Below are 21,099 nucleotides of genomic sequence, written 5' to 3'. Positions count from 1 at the left end.
CCCCAGGTATTTAGTTTCTGTGTATTTCAAAGTAGATCCTTACATGCAGCTTAGTATTTTTGTCTGTACAGACCGAAACATACGATGATGAAAAATGGGTGTTTGTACATTAGTATCTCACACGGGCTGATTTTGAAAAGTAATCTTTCAGGATATTTTGCACTGTTTGCAGTTAGATGTAGTGTTAGAGTAATTCAAATCACAGTGTGGAAGAGGGTGGAAATGACCTCTGGAACTCACCTAGTCAGAGCAGGGCCAGTTGGAGAAGACAGCCCAGGACTGTGTCCACTTTGGTTTTGAATCACAGAATCACAGAATGGTTTGGGGTGGAAGGGATCTTGAAGATCATCTCATTCCACACCCCTACCATGGGCAGGTACACCTTCCATTAGACCAGGTTTCTCAAAACCCCAACCAACCTGGCCTTGAACACTTCCAGGGATGGGGCATTCAAAAGTTTTCTGGGCAACCCAGAGGGTGTCTTACCACCCTCGCAGTAAAGCATTTTCCCCTCATAGCTAATCTAAACCTTCCCTTTGTCTCAAAGGGTGGAGGTTCCAGAGCCTCTCTGGGAAACCTGCTGCAGTGTTTGATCACCTGTACAGTTAAATTAAACGTTTATATTTAAAAGGATTTTTTTTCTATTTCAATTTGTTCCCTTTGCATCTTGTTCTATCACCAAACAGTACAGAGAAGAATCTGTTGTCTTACTCTCCCTCATGAAGTATTTATGCACACTGGTAAGATTCCCTGTGAGTCTTCTCTTCCCCTATCTGAGCAGTTTCAGCTCTCTCAGCCTTTCCTTGGATGCCAGATGTTCGAGTCCCTTAATCATCTGCACGGCTCTTCACTGGGCTCACTCCATTACGTCCATGTCCTTGCACTCTCTTGCCCAGCCCAGGCCCAGCACTGCTGTTGTTGTGTGTCCCATGTGCTGGGCAGCTCCTCATCCTGCGAGTGCTGTTCCTTCTAGAGCCACCCAGGATGCTGTTGGCTGCCTTTGCTGCAAGGACACATGGCTGGATCTTGTTTGCCTTGCTGTACTCCAGGATCCTCAGATCTTTTTCTGCTAAGCTGCTTCCCAGACGATGGCCTCCAGCCCGTTGGTGCATGGGGTGTTTCCTCCCCAGTTGCAGGACTTTTCACTTCCATTTATTGAACTGGTTGAGGTTCCTGTTGGTCCATTCCTCCAGCCTGCTGAGGTCCTGCTGATGGCAGCACAACTCTCTTGTGTATCAGCACTCCTCTCAGTTTTGTGTCACTGGCAAACTTGCTGAGGGTACACTTTGTCCCATCATCTAGGGCGTTAATATTGAACGGTATCAGACCAGTGCTGACCCTTGGGATACACCACCAGTGAGTTGCCTCCAGCTGGACTTTGTATCACTGTTCACAACCTTTAAGTCCAGCAGTTCAGCCAATTTTCAGTCCCCCTCACTGTCCATGTATCTAGCCTGTACTTCATCAGCTTGTCAGTGAAGATCTTGTGGGAGACAGTGTCAAAAGGCTTGCTAAAACAGAGATAAACAACATCCCCTGCTTTCTCCTCTTCCATCAAACCAGTCTCTCACCTTAGAAGGCTGTGCTGACGAATTCCAGTCACCTTTCTATCCTTCATATGTTTGGAAATGGTTTTCAGGAGGTTTTGCTCTATCTTCCCAAGGATCAAGGTGAGCCTGACTGAGCGGTAATTCCTGATATCCTCCTCTTTGCCATTATTGAAGATAGAAGTGACATTTGCTTTCCTCCAGTCCTGAGGAGCCTTCCTGAATTGCCATGACCTTTCAAAGATAAAAGAGTGGTCTCACAATTATATCAGCCAACTGCCTCAGCATTCAGGGGTGCATCCCATGAGGTCCCATAGACTTCCGTGCATTCAGTTTATATAAATGTTCCCTAACCTGGTCTATTTCACTGAGAGTAAGCTTGCTCTGATCTGGATTTCCGTCCTGGCCTCATGGACCTGCCATTCCTGAAAGCAAATCAGACTGAGGCAAAGTGTGTGAAGAATTTTCGTCCTTTATCACGCAGTCCTGTTCCCTTGCTGTCTGTGCTGCAGACCTTGGTCTGTGTCTGTGTGTGTGTTTACTTGTGGGCTCCTTTCCAAACAAACAAGCCTGAGTTTTGTGCTGATTTCCCAGACAAGCTTTTCCTGTTCATGGCTCAGGATGTCAGCCAGTTTCCCCAGTGAGCCAGCAATTCAATTCCAGGGGAAGTTCAGCTTGGGTGAAAACAAAGAGAGCAGTACACATTTTTCTTTGGGTTTTTAATTACTTCCGTCTCTGTATCTGAAGCATTTTTCTTAAAAATACTTCACTTTGCAGGTGTTGCCTCACAGACTTTCTCTCATCATAACTTTTCTTATCGTCTGTAGCCATTAAAGAGTTCAAAATACTTTTGGCAGGGGCCTTAACACAGGTGCCCTGGAGCAACTCCCATTGGGATAATTGCATTCTTTTAACTTAAAGTCTCCTTTTTGTCAGGTGTTATCTTAGGGTCCATTTCATGTCAGGAGTTGCTGTGTTGTGCTGTGCTGTCTGCCAGAAAGGGATGTATTTCACTGTGGACTTTTCTAGGGCTGAAAGTTTTGTATGCAAAGTAATTTTTTTATATATATATACTGGGAGGACAATCCAATAAACCATTTTCTTTCTTATTGGAAATTGAAATAATATTGCTTTTGGGTGGAAAGAAGTGTACGGGGTGGATTTTGATGTCTCATTGATTGTAAAGCAGAGCTATGGCTGCAGTTCACAGTGAAAACGTGGGGTGATTTCAGTGTTGCTTTGACCCTCAGGAGACTTGGCCTGCAGTCCTCGTTCACCTAGAAGAGTATGTTCTCTTGTTCTCACATTTGAAATCAGGATGCTGGTAATTCCTGTCTGTCAAGGGTGTTCTGAGCACAAATTGACTATTTTTGGACTGGGATTGACAACTGCCTCAGTTGTTAAATGGGAAATGAGATTCAGACCTGGCGATTTCTTTTTTTGGTGCTTAATTCTCACATGAAAGCTCTGATAAGGACCCTGAACTCCAACATGTACAGGGATCTAGACTTGGATCACTGAAGTTTTCAGATTCACAGGGGGTTATTTGCAGCTTGGATGAGATGTTTGTGTACCAGCAGAGGAGAATAAACCAGGTTGGCACTCAGTTCTGGAGAGCAGTAGTTGTTGCTTCAGCAAACTTTGAAGCATATGGACTGGATTTCTGTGTGGAAGGAAAATGGAAGATGTTTGGTAGGGCTCCCATGGTTTCTTCTGGGAATTTGTGGAAGGAAATAGGAGCTGATAGGCCATGTAGCCTTTGCATGGTGAGCATGATGTCTTTGATATGTCAGATCTCTGACACATGTAGTGCACAGGAGACCAGGGCCCATATGGTAAACCTTGATGCATTTTGTATTCCTCTCTTTCCAGCCAGTCAAAATTTGAGCTTAAGAAAGGAAACATGAAAGCAGAAATCTCACCATATGGCAACCCTAATTAAGGGGGTGATGTTAGTTTTTTCCACCTTCAAACTCAATGCAGTTATAGTGACCTCAGTGCTCTTTGCTTTCCTATGGTGCATTTCAGCATGGAAAGTTTGCTTTCCTGAGCAGGGAGGCTGTGAGAGCATGTGCAATCAAACACTTGTAGTTTTGTTTCATAAGAAATGATGTGCTTTCAAAATTTCTGTTCAAACTGTCTCGTAGTTAAAGTCACGTTTTAGGGGGCTTTTGTGAGGAAACATGAAGGATGCATCTCCTTTAGGAGGCTGAGATCCCTTTTTTGAGTGGTAACACAAGTGAGTCTTGAGCCTAAATTTAACATAAATCAAGCCAGTGTCTTTGCTGTTGGGTTTTGAGTCAGTCTGTCTTCTGCTTGGGGCTATTCTGCCTCTTATGAAATATTCACCAGTCCAGAGAGACAGTGTGACTTTGTATAACTTGATGGTGAAGGAAAATCTGTGGGATAAAGCAGATCCCAATTCTGGTTCTGTCCCTGCTCTAAATCAGGGGATTTATGTCCTAATTGAGTCCACAGGCAGCAAGGTAATAGTGTTTATTCACTTTCTGATCTTTCTTCTGTTGCACTTTTCCAGTGTGGCCTTGAAAAACTCTTCAATTAGCTGTTGAAGTTCAACAAAGCTTATCTGGCAGAAAAATTCTTGACCAGCTCCTTCAGGATTACTTAATGAATTATGAATTACAGAACAAAGGTGCTAATATGTTCCAGGTAATAGTACGTAGGGTTTCCCATTTTATTCAGTCAGTCTTTGCTAAAGTCAGTGCCTCTCTTTAGATTTTTGGCTTGATTACTACTGCTGCATTCCTACTTTTCATGAGACAATGTAAGGAGAGGGTCTAACACTGTCTTTCTCATGACTAGACCTTTGTTTTTCCCTTTTTGTGTGATTTTCCATAATTTAGATAGCTTGACAGTGTGTCTTAGTGGATTTTTAATTTTGCAGAACTTGAGTCGATTTCCTGTTGAAAAATTAACCAGTCCATGCCCTTGAAAAGTCATTGCATCTGTTATTACCTCCACATGTGATAAGTTTAAGAAAATGATTAGCAAAGGTGTCACTCATTTCTGCATGCTGTATATCAGATCGGACTGGCTGTGAAGTAGTGAACCATATTAAAGCTGTGAAATCAGCCCTGCTCTACAGGGACTACAACCAGCTGCACCAATTTTACTACTTTTTTTCCCTTGCAGATTCAGGAATGATTGGAATGGAGTTTGACAGTTTATTTACAGATTTGCTGTGACTGACAGGATGCCAGAGGGGAAATGTTTGTACTCCCTGAAGATAGTTTTTAGTAACTAAGGCTAAATATCTGACAGGACTTCTGTTACAAAACAGAATGTGATCAACAGTTGTGTTACTGCAGAATTCAGTGCAATTTTTCATTTAAAATACAGCTAAAAATACAGAACTAAAGCCAGCATTTGCTTTGATGTAAAATGTCCCCACAGAGAAGTGTGGCACTGGTGAATTCAAACCTTTCAGTCCAATTCTGATCCCTCATCCCTGTAAGAAACTGGGGAAAGGAGGACGAAAACCACTCACATTCCACTTTTCTTTCCTCTTGATCATTGATTTTCAAACTTAAAATTTCTAGGGGCCCTAAATTTTCCAGTATGTGACTGGGCTTCGTGCATGGTAAGTTCAAGTCTCCTTGGCAACCTATGTGTTTCTCTTACGTTATGGGCTGCCAAGAGTTCATGGACCATGCACTGAAAACTTACATCCATGTGTGAGATATTAAGGTTCCTTGAGGTTTAACCTTGAAATGAAGAAAACAGAATTAATCTTGTTTTCCTCTTACATTCATCCCTTGGCTTTTAAACTAGTGCAAGTGGGCTTTTTCTTTTTCATGATCATTCTTTTTCTGATTCTCAGTGTAAATCTGCAGCAACCTAAAGTATCCTTGTGGTGTATAAAAGTCTTATACAATGGTAATTTGAAAACAGAAGCCTTTTAAAAGAAGATGCATGAGCTATGTACTGTATTATGTACAGTATATGGGTTGTAAAATTATAGTTTGTATTCCCAGAATTAATATTAAACTTTTAGTCATGAAAGTATTTTTTGTTCATTAGGAGCTCTTTGCTCATTTAAGAGGCACAGAAGCTTTTGTACATTGAAAAGGTTAACTGTGCTCAGAGTAAAGGTACTTGAATAAATTGTTTTATGGGTGGCAGAGGTTGAAGGTGGGCAGATTTGTCTAGCACAGAGAAAAAATATTTTTATTAGATTGTTAGGTGTTAAGAAGTGCTGCCAAGTTGCCAAATGTAATCTGAGTATTCATGAGCAAGGAATGCTGAAATACTGCAGGGGACAGAAAACAGGCACCTGAGTGCCTGTGTCCTTACTTGCATTTAAGGATTTCTGTGTGGTAGGAAAATGGAAGATATTTGGTGTTTAAGACAGTCCTGCTGGTTATGTCAAGTGTCACATATTTTAGTAGGGTTATTTTTTTCTTAATTTTGTTGTTTTTCTGGCTATATTGATGACGTACTGCAGACTGTATTATTTGCTGTGTGTTTTTGTTATAATAAGTCTGTGCATCAAGGAAGAGATGTAGAGCACAATGAGCGAAGAATAAATGAGAAAAGGCAAAATGAGCCTTTCTCAGTCATGATCTTCTAGTGACTAAGTCCCTTTTTAATACTGATATGTGAAGAATGGCTTGCAGAAAGACCTGAATACACTGTGCTGTAGCACAGCTCTAGGGAAGATTTCTCTGGCTCTCTGGTTATCACCAGGCTGAGCCCATCTCCCCAGTGATGAGCTTCTTCCAATGTAGTCTTTACTCTGGATGCTACAGGTTTGACAGATGAATTCTTTTCTGCCTTTTTTAATTGTTGGTAGTAAAAAACATCACTCTGGGAACAGAGACTGGCATCCAGCTCAGCCCTTTCCTGGTGAATTCTGTTTTCATTAGGCTGTATGGCTGTGACTATTCTGGCCCTGTGGCTCTGGCAGTCCTGGCTGCAGAGTGACTTTTCTGTAGTGGCAGAGTGATGGTTTTCTCTGTTGGCACCATTGTTATCCACGCAGTCAAGGAGTTCCTCGTGGAATGGGAATGGTGGTTCACCTATTCCTGTGCCTTGTTATCCTGACTGTTAAAACCTTTTCTTGCAACAAGTCCAACTTTGGTGTGTCGAGGCTTAATACTGCCAGGCTTCCTTCTCTCTGTGCTGGCTGTGGAGTGGCAGAGTGATGGTTTTCTGTGTCTGCACCACTGTTATCCATGCAGTCAAGCAGTTCCTCGGGGAATGGGAATGGTGGTTGTGGCTCTGTGGCTCTCTGGTGCCTTTTAGGACTTAAGAAAAGTGACCAGAAGACTTAACGGTCAGTGACCAGTGTGCCTGATATTATAGTTGAAGTTCTTCAGCAGCTGTGTTATGTTATTTAAAAAGGATTAGATGATGTAGCAGGAATGGAGTGCTTTGAGATCAGCAGCAGAGCTGTGAACTGGAATCATGAGCATTACTAAGACTGTCATCCAGTGCCTAAAGACAAAAGTATAATTACCATGAGAAGGTCGTTTTTCTAAGCAAAGGACAGTTGTAAACTGCCTTTACCAGGAAAAAAAATCAGTATTTGTTGCATTGCATCATTGAATTATTCATCAAGATCAGACACTTTCTTGTTCAATTTACTTTGTCATTTTCTTCTAGCTTATTCTCAGCAGTTTGGATGAAAATATAACACAGTAGCACCTGCTTACAAGAGACATTCAATTCACTGGATGTCTTGATTGGAAAGACATTTGCTTTGGTCCAAGGTAAAAACAAATGCTCTTTGTTTTAGTGGGATATTCATGTTTTATGGACAAATAGCTAGAATTGGTGTTATGATATCTTTCTGTTAACCTGGTCTAATTATTTTAGTTAGTTATTTCAGACCCTTAATTTAGAATAAATGAGATTTACTCATGGATCAGGTCCTGCATCTTTTCTTCTGTTCTATACGGCCTGTGTCGAAACAAGTGTTTTCCCACCAGTAAGATTTGATTGTCTAGAAAGGTGTAAACATTCCTTTTTCTGAAATTGCTTCATGTATATAGGTGAAAATAACACTCTCTTAGGAAGTTCCAGGCATGGTTAGATTGTTTCAAGATCCTGGTCAGAGTACTGAAATGAGTAAATAATAATTTCTCTGTCACTTCACAAGCTTTCCTTCTTATACACACATATATAGAGAAACTCAGAAACAACAAGATGATCAGAATCTGCCCCCATATGTTCCTCTCACCATGATCCCTTTTCTTCTCTTTTGTTGCTTTCTCCCATAATTTACTTCGTTTGCATATTTTAGTGTTTCATACCATGGTGCCTGAGTCAATTTTCTTTTGAATAATTAAACAGGTACATGCCCTTGGAAAGTCATTGCACCCTTTATTGCCACTTAATGTGTTAACTGTGAGGAATTGGGAAAAGATGTTGTACGTTTTTGTTGACTGCTGTTTTATGTGAGGATTGGACGTGTTGTAGTGAAAGGGACTCAGAGATTATGCTGGATTTTGGTGAACCACATCTCAGGTACCCAGAGGATGTACCCAGAGTGGAAAACCTTATCCTTTTGCATTTGAAAGGAAAATGTGAGCAGCCTCTTACTGTAACATAACAACAGCAAAAATGATAATAGAAATAATAATTAAAAAATTAAAACTGATTGATAGAGTCAGTGGCTATTCAGTGATGTCCCATACTTATCTGGGGCTGGGTTTTAGGTAATGGAAGATTTTGGCCTTTGCAGAAGAAAATTCGAAGAAAAGAATTGGTCCTGAGTCCTCTGCTGTGTTTTTGGGAGAAGGGGAAGACAGAGGGAAAGGACGGGAGAAGCTTTTCAGCTTTTTAATGAAGGTAGCTGAGACTTCTCGGGAGGGATGACAGAGGCAGGTGGGGATTGGGGCGGGTAACACACTCTGAGGTGCTGTTAACTCAGGAAGGCTGGGTTAACAGGGAAGTTTCTGTAAGCAGTGGAGAGCTCCAGGTTCTCATTAAAATCCGGAGCCAGGTGAGCTTGAGCGTAGCTGTGCTGCAGATGCAGCTCTAGCAGTGGTATTACAGGGATTTGTTAAAATTGTGCTGGCCTGGATAAATGAGTCACAGTTTCCATTGTAGGAACAAGGAGTGTGTGCCAGGGTAGGCCAATGACAAAATGTGCTTTGCTAAATTGCATTTTATTTTACTATTGCCTGGTAGTCATGCTTTACTTTACCCCCTCCTTTATCTAGAGAATACTCTTGATTGTAAACATATTTCAGTGTCTTTGGTCACTCTAAATGACATTAAAATGTTGGTTTGCCTTCGTTGCTCATTCAAGCCCTACTTTTTGCAATTAGGGTGCTACTAGAAATTTATATTGATTTCTATGTGGGTTTTTTTCCCTTAGGATAGCACATATCTCTGCTTAAATGCTACAAAATAAACCAAGGCAGTTTTTGCTTTTTAATGCCAGCAGATAGGGGTTTTTGGGATTGTGTGGCTCGTTACTCAGCATGCAGTGAGAGCCGGGGAGAGATCCCAGCTGATCCCTGTGGCCAAGGCAGCTGCTGGACTCCAGCTCTGTGGCAGGCAGGTGAAATCTCTTCTCCAGCTGTCAAAGGCAGAGAATTCCTTTAAAACATAAAACTTCTGCTTGGTCAAGCTTGAGAAAAAAGTGCAGACTTCAGCTTATGCTTTTGATGTGTGAGTTGACTAATAAACGTAGAAATATGAGGAAAAGGTTATGGCAGGGTGGGTTTGGGTTCAGTGCAATTCATAGTGATTTATCCAGAGGAAAGGGATTCCATCCATTGATACAGTTATCTTCTCTTGGCCTTTGGAAGAACTTTCCATAGAATTGCTTAGCTGTGGCTAAAATATCCCCTTGTCAGCATGACTGGTGTGTTCAGCCAAATGCTAAACGAAATATGCCTGATTTTGGGGTTCATCAGTGGGAGAAAATGTGGGGAGTATGGCAGCAGTTTATAAAAGAGCAGCCTCTTGAATTATGGACATTAACATCTCAGGGAAAGCTGCAGGCACAAAGCATACCTAAATAATGATCATTGGTTAAAAGGCATCAGTGCCTTGGAGATAAAGAACTGCTATAGATTGTCAAAGAGATTATCAAAATCCCTCAAACCAGACAGTGTTAATGGTGCAGATCATGAAATGCGTGGTGACTGAGATTTAAATGTGTGTTTTGATATGGATTGTATGATCACTCATCAAAGGATTCAGACCTGTTGTTTTTTAAAAAGTGTTTTCTTTACTATCTGAATCAAATATTCAGCTCAGCAATCTGTGGCAGGTTAATTGAAATGCAGTGAGAGTGCAAAATCTGAATCAAGCATGAGGTTGGCAAACTTTGTTTATCCTTTTATTTATGCAGATCTCTAAAAGTAACCGCTTAACTTGAGAACTGTTGGTGAAATTAGTGTGATTTTCCATCCTTCCTCAGATAGGAGGTATTTGGGCCATAAAGGAATAATTTCAAAGATGTCTTGTTTGGCTGGATTGAGTGAAGGTATTTCAGGAGTTTGAGGAACATCTTATTATTAGTAGCGTTTTAGTTAAGTTTCAGTGGCCAGTGATGGACTTCATCTGACTAGAGTGAAATTCTGTAAGTGGCATGCCAGAAATATACCAAGGTAATTTTTGTTGTCTCCTTTTTCCTCAGAAATTATTATTTAATTATACTTGGTGACACTGAGTGCACATTAGAGGGAGGCATTTATGATGATCACTAAAGCAAAGGGTATTTCAGGTTTATCCTTTGTGAGCTGTTCTTGTTGTTCTGCTGAATCCATGTGCACCCCTGCCTGTCAGAAACCTGTGCCACACCATGCCAGAGCTTCTAACTGGGCTCCTGCCTTTAGATCAAGTGATATCCTCAGACACCATCAGCAGGAGAAAAACAAACCCACCAGACATGAATTTGTAAAAGTCTTTGAATTACGGTGTGAGGGGCTGAAAGTGTTCTTTCCTTCTCCTTAGCTGGACCTTTGGTTCCCCTTGCAATGGACTCTGAATCTTTAACTTTTATGGGTTGTATGGGAACATGAGGGCAACAAAGGATGGTTCAGGTATTAGGATGATACACCAGGTCCGTGTATGCGCAACTCAGCTGCAGGGGATTGTAATAACAATAGGAATTAAAGAGCCCTTTGGTATCAGAAAGTTCCCACTTTTCAGTGGCATGAAGCTATTCATGTGTGGGAGCCTGTGTTTGTACTGAGGGGTTGTATTGTTCAGTACCCAACAGTGTACCCTTCTTAGATCTAATATTTCATTTAAAAGCAATTTGCCTGAATAAAATAAAATATGCATGATGGGTGAACACAGATGAGCTCTGTTAATGTATTCTAATTAACTTGCTAAAAATATTTTAAAATCTTAATAAGCTTAAAGAGAATTTCTGATGATCAGATGCAATGTTAATGAGCATGGTATAAAAACATAAGAAGGTAAAGTGTAAAGCTGATTGGCAGTTCCAGTGCTGTCTGTATACCTAACACTTTTCTTGGGCAAAAGAAAGATCTTTGGGTTAAATTTGACCTTTTGTCTTGGTATTTAATTTCTCAACATCTATTTCTAGAGAGCTTAATGAGCAAAACATTAAAAAAAAAAAAGAATTTACCTGTTTGATTTGGGGTGTAGTGGGAATTTTATTGCTTAATTATGCCTTAGAAAAACATGCTAAGGACATTTATAATAAAGTATCTGTGTTCTTTGTGTGTGGGAGAATGACTCTTTTCTTTTTATATATGCCATAAATCTCAGATTGTAGTCCTTTTTCTCTCCAGGCTATTAGGTTTCTGCAGACTGTATTTCATTCCTTAGCACCTTTAGTTGCTTGGCAACAACATCTGATTTACATGAACCCAGCCCCGTGAATGAATAGTTACCTGGAACCTTTCTGTGCAGAAACCCTGAGAAACGTAGCAGTTCTCCCATTCACCATGACAATTATTAGGAAATATTAATTGCTTCTCTCTATTCATCTTTCCATAGCCTTTGTTTTTCAGTTTAACGGAAACAAACTGTATTCTCTGTTTGGTTCTAGCCTGCCAGAGGTCATATAATTCATTTATAAATAATCCACTTGGACAGGAGGAGGTTTATTAATAACAGAAGGCTTTAGTGGTGCTCAGAGACCCAACTGGTACAAGTGGTCCCCAGTGCTGTGTTCTTTAGGTACAGAAAGAATGAGTTCAGAGGAGTGAAATAACTCAGCACAGTCACACAGAGCAGGTCAGCGTGATTTTTTCCTGTGAGTAGGTCTGGTATAGTTTTTAGGGAGAAAAATGTTGCCTCCTCAATTTATTTTCTTCTCTTCTTGATATAGGGAACTTAATTGAACAAACAAAGTAAACAGATTTTCTGCTACCTCAGCTAGTGTTTGGTGAGCAGTTACACCCTTCTATCAATTAATTTTATTCTTGTGAAGTACGTATCAACCTGTAGGTTATTTCTTTTGAGAGAAGTAGGACGTATGAAAGAGAAAAATCAAGAAGAAAAATTCTTCAACAGCACGGAATGAACACAAACCAGTCTTCCTAGACTAGGAGATGAAAAGCTACAGGCAATATTTGTGGATGCCAAAACAGTTGTAATAATTCTTTTGAAAAAATGTTTGAAGAAAACACCCAAATTGCCTCGTTTTGGAAGTTCTTTTCTGTTTTTTATCCAGCTTATCCTTTGCTAAAATAAAATATTGCTTGGGCTTGACTGTTTTCTGTTGCATTTCCAGAGGCTTTTATTGCTGCTGCTGCTAAGACACAAAGGCTGGTGTGGAGGGAAGCAGAGCAGACCTGAGATCAGGTAGAGATCTGCTTTGCAAATCTAGATTCCAAACTGATTTCCCCCCCATGTTTGTTGTGCTTTGGGTTTCTCTAGAGTCAAAATACTTGATAACATGTTCTCTCCTCTTGTCACTTGAGTGGCATTCAAGGTCAGGTCATTTTCATCCTGTGCCTTTTAATTATATCCCATGGCTTTAGGTAATGCTGAACTTGCAGCTCATTATTATTATATTTTCTCCTGTGGACATGTCTTGCTACTGATGCTCATACTCTGCAGATTAACTAATGCAGAATTGAATGCATTTGTGATCTAAGTAATGAAGAGGCCTTTGTTCTATTCTTGGTTGTTCTTCTGATTTTGTGTGACCTTGGGTGGCTCATTTATCCCCTTCCTTGCTTTTCTCGTTTTAACCTTCGATGGATGGTGTCATGTGTTGATTTGCCAGTGTCATTTTCTATTTCCCTTAGAAGATTTGCAAGGCTGAATATTGTTGTATGAGGACAAATCTTTGTTAAAAAATGAAACAGTGTTTTTTTGTGTTCCTAAATAACTCAGTAACAAGCATTATTTACTGATGTGTGATCTGTAAAGCCACATGTGGTACTTACAAACATCAGAGTTGTGATAGGCATGGGAGGGTGTGTATTTTGCTGAGTTTCAAGCACAAGTCTTTCATGTGTCAGAATATTTTGAGATACTAGGCTGTGCTGCAATGCTGCCTACAGAACACATTGTAAAAAAATTGGTTTTAGTCCATGGAGAATGCCTAAGGTAGCAGTGACCTTTTGATTAAAACTATTTTTTGGGAATATCTTGCATGTTCCCGTCTCTGGGTGAATTTGTCACCTTCATCTGGGAACTGAGCAGCAGGAATTGTCAGGGTTGCTAGAGGCACTGGAATGTAGCTCAGTGCAGAGCTCTCCAAAACCTTGGGCTCCCTGTGATGGGAACCACAGGACACCTGACCTCCTCTTACATGGCACTGCAGAGTGTGTGCCTGTTGGAGCTACAGACATTCAGAGCTGGAGCATTCTCTCCAAAATTCTCCCAGGCAGTTTTCCAGTGCAAGATTCTCTGTGATTTATCAGGAGTTTTTATAAACTGGTAAATAGCTGGATAGGCAAACTGACAACATGCAGTGTCAGACACTTCTGGGACAGACATTTTTAGTGCTCTTACCAACTCTGCTCTTTATTTTGATAGTGGTTTCAGAGGTGAAGACATTTCTGCAAGGCAATGATATTAGACCAGGAGCACTAAGCATCAGTGGTTTGTGGTCTTGAAATTATGCCCTTTAATGAGTGGCAGAACTTAATATCCTTAGCTTACCAAGAAGAAATACAAGACGTAATTTAATTGTGGTCTGTAAAGTGCCAACATGTGAAGGAGAAACCTAATTTTAATAATAATGTTTTAACTGGAAGGCTAAAGCCACAAAGATCAAGTGACTAGAAGTTTAAAGAATAAAAATATAAATTATGGGAAGAGTGCAACTATTTAAAGGTATTAAAAATGAAAACAGCCAGTAGACACAGTAAATTCTCAGTGACTTTAGCTGAGGTTCTGTGTCTTTCTGAGGTCACTGTAGTTCAGCGATTACAGATCTGGGCTCTGGGATCGTTGTGTGGAAGTTGTGTGATCTCATTTTGGCAAATGGTCCACTCTGATCTTTCGCTGTTTTGGAGCTGTCTGTAGGTAGGTTATTAAAACACTGGATGAGATGGCCAGATTTCAAATGCCTGGTTTGGATCTCCTCTAGGTTTTGTTTGCAGACTGGTACCACCTGCTTCAGAACATTTTTTGAGAATCAGTGAATTTGTCACATTGGTTCCAGATTTCTTGTTTATTTGCTGAACGACAGGAATTCTGAAGTGGAAGGTAAAGATAGAGGTGTTGCCAAGAGTCTGTGAATTAATTGTGGCAGCATAGGGTAAATCAAAGCAGGTTGTTCTTTGTTAGGTTAAGCCTTTAATTGGAGCTTTGGCTACTTTGTAGATGTTTGAACAACTGCAGAAAAGTTTTCGTGGTTATTAGTATTTTTCCCCAACACACAGTTTTTATAATATCCAAACTTTGGGTAACAGAAGAGGAAAACTGAGTTTCCAAAAAATAAAAAATATAAACCTGATGTAAGCAGTTACATTGGTGCATGAGTCCTTTTTATCTTACTACTTCATGCAATATATTACTTATTTTTTCTTAATGAATTGATTCAGAACGTAGAAATTAGACAAGCAAGAGACAGAAAGGTTCATTAAATTGCTTCTAGTAATATTGTCTTCAGGAGAGGGCTTCTCCCCAATACATTTGCAGTGTTGACCAAAGATTTTAAGTGTTTATAGAATCACAGAAAGGCTTGGGTTGGAAGTGACCTTAAAGATCATCTAGTTCCAACTCCTCCATCTTTCTTCTATCTCTTTCCTTAAAAGCTTCAGAAAAATATTCAACCTTTATCTGCAAAAATTATTGGTCTGAATCTGCTGCTTTTTTCCCCCCCTTGCTGTAAGCTCTAGTGCCGAGTTGTGGATTTTTTTTTTTACTACCTTACCTTTGGAATTTGTCCCAGGTTTCATTATAATATTCTGTCAAATAGAGATCTGGGTCTAAAAAAAAATAAATTAAAAAATCACTGTGACTTGATAAGCAGTTGCAGCTCTGCAGTATTTCTACAAGAACTGCAAATATTTCAGAGGCCTTGTTGCGAGCGTGTCAATGTATATGTTATAACAGTGTTATGACTATTGATCTGCTTGTTCCCAAAGAACTCTTTACCACTCATGAACCAAAGTTTTCCCTGCAGTATAATTCTCCTGAAGTCAATTAAGTTGAATTGTATCTTGAGTAGATTTTGTTTCTTCTGTGGAACCTCTTGGGCTGTGTGTATTTTTTAGGGGTGATCTGCAGTAATTTAAACTGCTGTTAGGAGATAATTTATGTGCATGTTTTTCTTTGTTTATTTCTTCCTGAAATCCATCAAGAAGGAGAATGCTTTGAGTCAACATTAAATTTTAAGTTAATCTCTGAACTGACCAAGACTAAGAGGATTTTCAGTTAGGTAATTTGGTGTCTTCAAGCTTCAGGTTCTGAAATACTAAGTTTTGTCTTGATTGAAACAAGGTCTTAGGAAAGCCAAATTTGGCATCTTCATGAAGATCAATTTCTTGAGAACATAAGGTGGCCTGTGACTATCAGTGCCACATGAGCCTTGGTTGCTATACTGTTCCTACTCTGTTTCAACTTAGTTGTTGCTCCTCTGCTCATTTTAGTGGTGTTATTCTTGCCTTCCAGCAGTGTGAGCAAGAAGAATCATGCCTGGTCTCCCCCACATCATTGTAGAGACTTTATTTATGTAAGTAGCATAAATGTTGAGAATATTAGGCATATTTGTCATTGCTGCTGAGAAAATCAAAGCTTTTTGTCCCCCTCTGTTGAATTACAGCTGATTTAATGGTAGCTCTACTACCGTGGCCTCAGAGGGTGATGATCAATTCTATCTGTAAAAGTTGTTTTTCTTCCCCAGGCACTGAATTTAAAAAATAAGACTAAATTTTGTGTCTGGAAAATTTCTGAGAAACATTTGAGCAACCCTCAGTGAAATTAAAGCATGTTACAAAATATATGAAAACTTCTTCACTTGCCAGTTAGAAAGCAACCATCCTCTATGGCAAACCTGGCTTGCTTTTGTCAGTAATTAGCTGATGTTTCAAAGTGAAAGTCAGAAACACTTCTAAAAAATAGTTTCTGAATGGCTTTTACTTGGGCAGTTGTATTTGTCTAAATTAAAAAAAAAAAAAAATAGAAAAAGGAGAAAATTGGTGTATTCCAGTTTCCATTACTTTTGCCTCATTCACGTAGATATTGTTTAGGACCCAATCCTAGAACTCTCAGGGACATAAAAGGACATATTTTAAAGGGTTTAGAGAAGAGAAATCTTTTACCATAGCAGGAGTTAAATTTCTGTGTCTTTATATGAATAAAGAAAATTAGTATGAATTTTGGAAGAGTTAATAAGCAAGGAGGATGATTTTGGAACACTTGTTTGATAAATGGGACAAAATAACCATATATTTTTGTTTTGGTTCGGTTTGGTTTCTTTTTCTTGAATGGAAAGCTAGCAAATACTTTTTTTTTTTTGAAATTATAGTGTTTGAAGTTAATCAGAGAAATAAAGGAGGGGCTGATACTTTTCTTGTTGCTTGCAAATTGTAAATTGCAGTTATTTGCAATCATGCTTGTAACTGGCGTGGGTTCATGTGCATAATCAGCTGCTTTTTGAATACATGTTCTATTGTTCTGTTTTATTTATGGATTCAGTTGTGATGAGAAAGATGTTATGAAGCTGTTTGGATGAATTCTTGGAACTGTCTTTTAAGAGGTTTGAAAGTCAGAGAGTGCCTGGAGTTTGGCATACAAACCAGGGCTGTGGGTAGCACACAAAATTTAGATTATGAAGTTGAAGAAATTTCAGCTTCAAAATGGAAGGTCAAATTCTGGTTTTGGACTTTGAGGTTCACGAACCAGCAAAATTTTTTACTGACACAGACTTTCTGTTTGGTTGAAATACAGCCAGATCCAAAAGCCCTTAGGTCAGGAGTCATCCTACCTATTTCAGCATCTGGATCTGTTACCGGTCTGATCTGACCCACTCCTGGTAGAACAGAAGGCTGAATTTCTACCTCCAGTCTCCTTGCATGAACGATGTGGCAGAAGACTTTTGGTGATAATTATCAGTGCTAACCTTCTGCTTGGTGCTACGTTTATCATCATAGAATCATAGAATGCTCTCAGTTGGAAGGGACCCGTAAGGATCATCAAGTCCAGCTCCTGGCCCTGTAAAGGACCATCCCCAAGAATTCCACCATGTGTCTGAGAGCATTGTTCAAATGCTTCTTGAGCTCTGTCAGGCTTGGTGCTGTGACCGCTGTCCTGGGGAGCCTGTTCAGTGCCCAGCCACCTTCTGGGTGAAAAATCTTTTTCTAACATCCAACCTAAACCTCCCCTGACACAGCTTCAGGCCATTCCCTCAGATCCTGTCACTGGTCACCACAGAGAAGAGATCGGTGCCTGCCCCTCCTCTGCCCCTCACGAAGTTGTAACTGCAGTGAGGTCTCCCCTCAGTCTCCTCTTCTCCAGCTGAACAGACCAAGTGCCCTCAGCTGCTCCTCACACGGCTTCTCATCAAGGCCCTTCATCCTCTTCACTGCCCTTTCTTTGGACACTCTCTAATAGCTTTATACACTTCTTATATTGTACCATCCAAACCTGCTCACAGGCCTTGAGGTGAGGCCACCCCAGTGCAGTTATGTGCCAATGCCGTCAGAAGGGATGTCAGACTGCTCGGGAAAGACTCATCCTGTGTTACTGGTTCTGGTCTCCCACTTGCTGAATCCACTTGAGCAATGCTCTTTGAGCCTGCTCTTTATAAAATCTTTGGTTTTCCCTCCACTTTTGATCTGAATCTTCTTAAATTGCTTCATTTTCTGGGAAGGCATTAGTTATGTGTTTGTAAATATATCATGATGCAGGACTCCTGTCTTTTTGGGACCACTGACAATGCTGAACATACATAATTGTCATTTCCCTCTTTTCTCAGTGACAGATTTTTTTTATTTTTCCTATGTACCTTTTAATGAAAGCAATATTTTGGCTGAAAGCAAGAGACAGGAGATGAACTTTAACATCACTCAGTTCTTGCTGGATCTCTGTGGAAAGCACAATGAGTATTTTTGTGTGCATAGTAACGTGCACAGAGTGTGCTGCCTTCTAAGCCTTGTGTGGGAAAGTGCCTTTTGCTCAGACTTCCCACATAAACAAACTTCTTTACTTGGGTCTTCCTCCCTCCTCCTGTCCAGTGAGAATCATTATTTTAACTCTATTTTGTCAGGTCAATCACCGTGTTCCACAGAAGGGAATAGATCTCCAGAAGATGTGCATCTGGCAGAACAACACTGTGCCATATGCAGCTGCAAACCCTTTCTAGATAGGGTTAAAATTCAGCATCAGCTCTCTAAAAAATAATTAGTTTTTCAATAAGAAGCAAATAAACTGGTTGGTTAGGTACTATGCAGGGAGCTTTTGATTAAAAGATGTTTAAATCTGATTCTCTCAACTGTCAAGGAATTGAATTCATGAATTATGTTTGCTACAGTTGTTGGTTTTTTTTAAGTATCACTGTGAAGTTCTCTTTGTGCAGTGCTGTAGGGGATGGATGGTAGCTTCTGACAGATTCAAACACAGCTGGCTGAGACCACTGCTGGTGATGGATGAACAATGTCTCTGTTAATGCCTTTTATGCATAAATGATGGGCTTGCTTTATTTATTTATAAGATGTATCCAATTACACATCTCAGAGCAAATGTCCACTGTTCAGTAAAGCACACAATATTGGCATTAAAAAGACAATCCCTGGAATCAGTGATCAATGCATTTTCCTCATGCTCTGGAGAGAGACTGAAATAAGAAGTAAACCTAAAATTCATCAAATTCGAGTAGTTCTTTTGGGACCTAATCCTTGTCTGGAAGAAGTGATGGAAACTCAACGAGGGATGCTGTTGTCTCTGCTCTGGCCACTAGCAGAGCACCACATTCACCTGAGATTTTGCTTCCATTTGGCCTGGATGGATCAGTCCCACCTGTACAGCAGCTCAGAGTCGGTCATCCCACAGTGATGGTTAAAGTTCACTTGGCTGTAACCTGCTGGGATGTGTTTTGGTGAAGTGAACCATCCTAATTACTCAGAGTGAAAGGGAATTAATGGTTTTGCCCTTCATGTAGCTTCAGCATAGGGTTTTGGGTGCTTTTACAGTGTGTCTGTGTGTGTTTGTACTCATGAGTGGATCCAATTTAGAACTTGAGCTTTCTAACCAACAGCAGAAACTTCACAGTGTAAATTAGGTTAGTTTCTTTTATCAAGTAGGTTAGGTATATTCTGAAATACTTCTTAGTATTTTGTTACAAAAGAATTAGTCTGGATTAAGGTGGGTGTACAGATAATCAGCATTTATCAAACACTTAATAGTCAGCATAAATCAAACACTTTTAGACCTGAGATATGGTTTGGCCTCTTGGAAGACGCCTGACCCAAGTAATGGTGGGGTAAATGCATACTTGTGTGTGGTTTGTATAGAATAGCAAATGCACTGTAAATTCACACCTACTTTTCTGATAACTTACTGGTATAGAAGTGGCTTGAATTACAGTTATGGCATGAATTGATAATGTAGCCGAAACCTGAATGTTCTGACTTAGCAAGAACCCTCCCATCCATTCCTGGATTCCAAATGAAAACATTTGGGAAGTTGTGGAGCAGAAGCCCTGAGACAGAGAGCTGGCATGCAGATGGAAGTACAGGAAGCAGCTGAGCTAAGATGTGTTTGCTGTTCTCACAGGGGTGGTTGCTGTTTGGCTTTGGCACTTTTATGTTGTCCACTGTTCTTTCCTGGTGGTGGAAGCCCAGCAGTGGGTTTGGCCCCTTTCCAGAGGCACTGGAGAGCAGGCCTGCCTTATTCTTTGGTTTGAACTGCTGGAAAGTGTACCCAGTGTGTTTGTTTCTCATTTTGTCTTGCTGGCTGTCTCTGAAATGTGGTGTTTTCACATCGGATGTGGTAGTTCCGCAAGAATTTATATTCACAACAAGGTTTAGCCAGACAGAATTGTGACTACCAGGCAAATCATTTAGAGTTCGGTTTGGTTTCTAGGAACAGAGGCTTACTAGTTATTTTTCACTGGTTTCTGTGCTATTATGTTGTTGTGATAATCTTGGCAGGAATCTGTCACTCTGTGTTGGTATAATTGAAACTTGTTTTCCCTGAGGAATCACTCTGCTGTTTGTTTTATTTGTTTGCTGACATTGACAGAGATCCTAATGGCTTTTAAAACCCAATTTGTGCATCACTGAATATCCTCCAAAGAGGAAAATAAAATTGAATTTATCAGTAAAATAGGGTCCCCCATGCAATGCTTTGTCTGGGTCTTGGGCTCCACCTGAGTACCCAGATGGGGTTCTGGAAATGGTTTGGGGAGCTGCATCTTCTGATTATTTATAATTCTGTCTTCAGGGCTTTCGTCATTAAGATACTTGAAAGGATAAATGACAATAAGTTGTTTAGGGCATCAGTGTAAGTTGCCCAACTTTGCCTTGTGAGAAATAAATTATCTTTAGCTTTTATTAAAAAGGAAGTTAAGATAACAAAACAATAACTACAGTGAAATTTCCCTTTTGGGAGGGTATACATGATGGTATCATTTATTATTGTCATAAATCAGGGTAATTAAATGTTTAGATTTTTTTTAAATGTATGATATCAAAGTGTTTATGCATTTATTTTGTTTTAAGCCTTTGAAGAACTTCAGTGAGACTGTTTGGACTATTTATGTTCATAATGCCTTGCTGAATTGTGATTATGGATTCATGTGCGGCTTGTTGCATGCCATGCTCCAGAGGAACATGCACACAAATAGATGATGAGGCACACGGCAGACATTCAGGAATGTAGAAGAAAGGATGGGTTTCGTTAAGCCTAAAGAACACAGGGTATTTTTTTTAACTCCCCCAAAGATGTGGGTTTGCAGTGGATGAAGATTCAGATATTTTTTGTTTTAGTGAAGTGATTTAGACCATCTCTAATTGCCTTTTGACACACTTTGTTGTCATTCAAGCGCATAGGGATTGCCCAGGTTTCAGAGAACTCTGACTATGAACGTCATGAGGAGATAAGTTTGGAAAATACTGCTGATTTTAAAGGTTATCTGTCAGTTTGTATATATACAGCTATGAGCCAAACTAATCTGACCTCAAGCCAGAGCTGT

The 21,099-nt window shown here is 40.0% G+C and overlaps 1 protein-coding gene across 2 annotated transcripts in view; it reads left to right on the top strand.

The window, feature by feature from the left end:
* XYLB (xylulokinase) overlaps positions 1–21,099 on the top strand; it is an 82,540-nt gene that overhangs the window by 46,824 nt on the left and 14,617 nt on the right. The window lies entirely within an intron of this gene.

This window comes from Corvus cornix, chromosome 2, assembly GCF_000738735.6.
Source record: "Corvus cornix cornix isolate S_Up_H32 chromosome 2, ASM73873v5, whole genome shotgun sequence".
NCBI classification, from domain to species: Eukaryota; Metazoa; Chordata; class Aves; order Passeriformes; family Corvidae; genus Corvus; species Corvus cornix.
The sequence above is the reverse complement of the archived record's forward strand: the minus strand, read 5'-3'. Positions and strand labels throughout refer to the sequence as shown.